This window comes from Pinus tabuliformis, chromosome 2_2, assembly GCF_031772625.1.
Source record: "Pinus tabuliformis cultivar Carrire ecotype Pingquan chromosome 2_2, CPIR1, whole genome shotgun sequence".
NCBI lineage: Eukaryota > Viridiplantae > Streptophyta > Pinopsida > Pinales > Pinaceae > Pinus > Pinus tabuliformis.
Genome location: NC_142300.1, coordinates 933,818,868 through 933,823,821, shown reverse-complemented (window position 1 = coordinate 933,823,821; position 4,954 = coordinate 933,818,868).

The window sequence follows — 4,954 nt, the reverse complement described above, 5'->3', positions numbered from 1 at the left end:
CAATAACCTCATTGCCTTTGTAGAAGTTAGATTACTAAGGCCATTCTAGCTGGTCCACTTGCTTTACTCCATGAGGTTATAATCAGGTGCTGAAAAAAATAACTTAGAATTATAAGTTTTTGGATTGGTGTGGAACCTAGACGACCATGTAGTGCTCTTCATCATGAATCCGATGCAACTCGTTTCGCATGAAACGAACTCTGAATGACTCTAGAAACGAGTTATGTTCCCTTTCCCAAATAGGAAAATTTTCAAAAAAATGGACAACCCAGTCAGCAGTTCGTACTGCTGACATGGCACTGAATGGGCAAGTTATGTGAACGTTGAATTGTTCAAAGGGCTCCTTGGCAAATCACCAGGTGACAAGTGGCTTCATTTCATTGGTTGAATTTATGCGGTTTGATTGGTTGGTGGCCAACCATGGGTTGACACGTGGCCCAACTAGAGGCCGCCATGTGGTAGCTAAGGAGGCCACCAAAAATTTGTTATAAGTCTGGGTGAAGGCAGCGGAGGTCGAACCTACGACCTCCCAACACACAACAACACCCGTTACCAATGCGCCACCAGGGTGTTTCTTAACCCCTAAGATCACGTGACATATTTAAAGTATATGACTGCGGAGTTTGGAGGTTGGGCCAGCACATGGTTATATAAACCACCCTTGTGACCACAAAAGAGGTGGAGTGGGGGCGCGACTGGCGGGGGGTGGGCCATTAGCATTAGCCCTTGGGCACGTGGCCTCATTTTTTGGAAATTAAGCGTTAGTGGTCTTTTTAACTGTTAGACAATTTCACTTGGTTTTTTGCAAAATTGTCGCTCTGTTAGCACGCTTTGCGGACGAAATTGTAGGATGATGCCGATTTTTGGGGGAATTTGCAGTGCGATTACAAAAGATTGAGAAAGGCCATAGCTTCTTCAGTTTTTTACCAAATCAGGAGCAGAAAGAGGCTACACAAGCATTTTTGGGCATTTTGGAGCCATTGGAATAGGTTTTAGAGTATTTTGAGCATTATAAACTCATGTATTCACACTTTTTAGCATAATAGAGAGGGCCAAGCCATTAGAAGCTGGACCCAGGAGGGATGAACTCCTTTATCATGTGCTGTTGTGATACTGTTTATGGTGGTGTTATTGTTTGTCATTTGTTGTTGTTTAGTTATTTGTTTATGTAAATTTGCACTAAAAAAATTACATTAAACACTCAAAAACCCATGTTTTAACTTGCAAACAATGTCACAAATCCTCAAGCATATTTAATATAATCTAAAAAGGAATTTTAGCACAACAAAACTAATTTTCTTAATCATATCAAGTTTGGAATCAGAGCTCTTGGTTTTATTTGTGTAAGAATGATTTAACTGTTTGCAAGTTTTTGTCATGCTTATAAGGTTAAAACTCAAAAGAGGAGAAGGGAAGCTGGTTGAAATCCTTGAAATTGGGTCAAGTGGAAGGAGGGAAAGGTTGCCACAATATCCACCACCAGTTCTTCCTCAAGTTTCAGTTGAGGTTCCAGTGAGTATGTCTCATGAAGGAGAACCTACAAACATGATAGAAGATGAGAAGGTCTTCAGGAAGGCTTTCTTTGATATGACAGAGATGGTGAAGGTCCTCTATGAAGAGAGGAATACTAGACTGCAGGGTGAAATCTCCAAACTTCCCAAAGGAGAAGGTTCTTCAAGAGGAGGAGGTAATGGAAATGGAGGTAAACCTCCACCCTCTCCACCATCTTCTTCATCTTCTTCTTAACATGCATCTTCACCCTCTTCCACTAACACAACCCTTACTCATACTCATCAACCTAACTCAAAAGGAACTCATAAATCACCCTTATTAAAACTTGATGTTAAATTTGAGTTGCCCATGTATAATGGTGAAGTGAATGCAGAAAAGTTTGATAATTGGATATGCCAGTTGGAGGTCTATTGCATAATTCAAAACCTTCAAGAGGATGACATAAAGATTCAGTTAGATTCCTTAATGATGGAGGTTGAAACACTAGTATGGTGGGAATTAAAGACATAAGAGGAGATAAAAAAACATAGTAAGATATAAATTTCTTGGTCTGATTTCATTATTGCAATTAAAAGACAATTCTACCCTCTAGCTTATGTGCATAAATCCATCATGAATTGGAAAAACTTTAGACAACTTAAAGGTCAAAATGTGCAAGATTACACCCAAGAATTCAGAAAAAGGTCTCTAATGTTAGGTGTAGATTTGCAATCACAAGACACGTTGCTAAAGTACATAAGGCATTTACACAGTTACCTTATGCATACTATCCTAATGTTTAATCCCAATAGTCTAGATGATGTATGCGTGAAAGCCACTCATCTTGAGGCAAGAGGGAAAAGCACTCCAAAAGAGGGTAGTAAAAATCCATTTAAGAGTAAAGGAAAAGAAAAGGGTTTCAAAGGGAAGGGAAATAAAACTACATCCATTAAGAAGGAAGGAGAGAAATAAACTTGCAAGAATTGTTCCAAAGAGGGTCACGATGAAGCTCATTGTTGGAAGCTTCATCCCGAAATGAAACCAAATAAATTCAACAACAAGAGAAAACAAAAGACAACTGCAACCACTCAATAGGATTTGGGATCCGATTTGGGTGATGAAATTAAAATTACAACCATGGGTATGAAAGGAAAGAATCCATTTATAGCACTAGTACTTAAAATTCACACAATGAAACTCCAAATGAAAAGAACAGGATCAAACTTTTTCACATAAGGGTGATCTCAAAACATAGCAAAATTTATACACTTTTTGACAGTGGCTCTAAAGCCAATCTTGTCTCTGAAAACATTATCAAAATTTTAAACTTGGAAACCATTCCACATCATAAACCATATCCACTTGGCTGGGTGTGTGACAATGCACAATTGCATGTAACTAGAAAGTGTAAACTGAAATTCGCCATTACTGCAAATTTCATAGATGAAGTGGAGCTTGATTTTGTGCCATTAGACATATGTGGTATAGTTTTAGGTAGCTCATATCTCTATAACAAAAAAGATATCTTCCATAGACATGAAAACAAATATCATTTGTTCAAAGATGGAGTAGAATATATTGTGAGAGATCATAGCAAGAAACTAATTCTTTCACTTGTTAATGCATGGCAGATGAGAAGATTAGTGAATTCAAGCAAGAATTTTGCGCTTCGAATGATCAAACCCAAGAATGATGTTGATAAAGAAGCTTATAAAGTTTGTGATTCAAGATTGAAATCTGAATTGGTTGATGTAGTTAACCAATATGATGAGATGTTTCAGGAACCGAAAGGATTGCCTCCCATGAGAGGAATCCAACATGAGATACAATTGCAGTAAGATTGTCCTCTTCCTAACATTGGCATGTACAGGATGTCAATGATGGAAAGTGCAGAAATTAAAAAGAAACTTCAAGGGTTGTTGGATAAAGGGATCATCAGCCATATTCTTTGCCATGTGGTTCACCTATTGTTTTGGTGCCAAAGAAGGATGGAACATGGCACATGTGTGTGGAATTATGTGCATTGAACACAATTACGGTAAAGAATCGTTACCCACTGTGAGTTTGGAAAAAATTCTTTAGTTTTCTTGGGTCATATTGTTGGAGGAGGTGAGTTGAAAATAGATCCCTCCAAGGTTGATGTCATTTTGAATTGGCCAAGGCCCAAGACAGTTATTGAGGTAAGAATTTTTTTTGGAGCAACCCGATATTGGAGAAAATTCATTGCTAACTTTTCTTCTATAGCAACTCATTTGCGTGCATTGACAAGTGTGAAAAAGGTTTTTTAGTGGGGAGGAAAACAACAAAAGGCCTTTGATGCATTGAAGGAAAAGATCAGTTCAGCTCCAGTACTTGCACTTCTAGACTTGAGACAGCCATTTGAGATTCAGACTATTGTTAGTGACTACGCCATGGGTGCAACCCTCATGCAACATGGCAAGCCTATCTGTTTTCATTTGGAAACTTTCAATGGTGCAATGATTAACTATCCTACATATGACAAGGAATTGTATGCATTGGTGCAAAGTGTGAAAAAGTGGAAACACTACTTGATGGGTAAGGAAAAAATTATTCACACAGATCATCAGCCATTACAATACTTGCAGTTTAAATCAAAGTTGCAGTAATCAAGGCACTTTCGATGGATGGGTTTTCTTCAACAATTCCACTTGGTAATAAGGTATAAGAAAGGTATCTATAATAAAGTTGTTGATATGCTTTCTAGGCCTATTGTTAATGCAACTACTTTAATCAAGCATAATTATGTTTTGCATGAAAGTTATATTGAGAAATATGCATTAGATAACGACTTTCAAGATGTTTATGCAAGCTTGAGTCAAGGTAACCAAGTAGAGTAATTGGATTATCATTTACATCATAGCTTGTTGTACCATCTTGGCAAGCTTTGTATTCCACAGGGAGAAAGAGTCAACATCATTAGAGAGGCACATACTTCTCTTATTTCTGGTCATTTCGATGTAAGTAAGATGGTGAAACATCTACAGAGGTATTGTTATTAGCCTCGTATGCTTGACAGTGTGTCACGTTTTATTAAAGGATGTTCATTATGTGCAGTCAATAAGCCTAGCAAAAGGAATTTAGGATTGTACACACCACTTCTGGTTCCTTCACGATTGTGGGAGAGTGTTTCTATGGATTTTGTAGGAGGCCTTCCATTGTCAAAAAAAGGTCACGATTATTTGTATGTAGTTGTGGATAAGTTAAGCAAAATGTGTATTTTAATGCCATGTAAAAAGCAAGTTACAACTGAACAAAATGCTTAGTTATTCTTTCATAATGTATGGGTGCATTTTGGATTGCCCACATCCATTATTAGTGATCGATATTCTCACTTTGTTGGGAATTTTTGGTCAAGCTTGTGGGGATTCATGGACACCAAATTGAAAAAGAGTACAACATTTCATTTGCAGGTAGATGGTTAGACAGAGGTGGTGAACAAGAC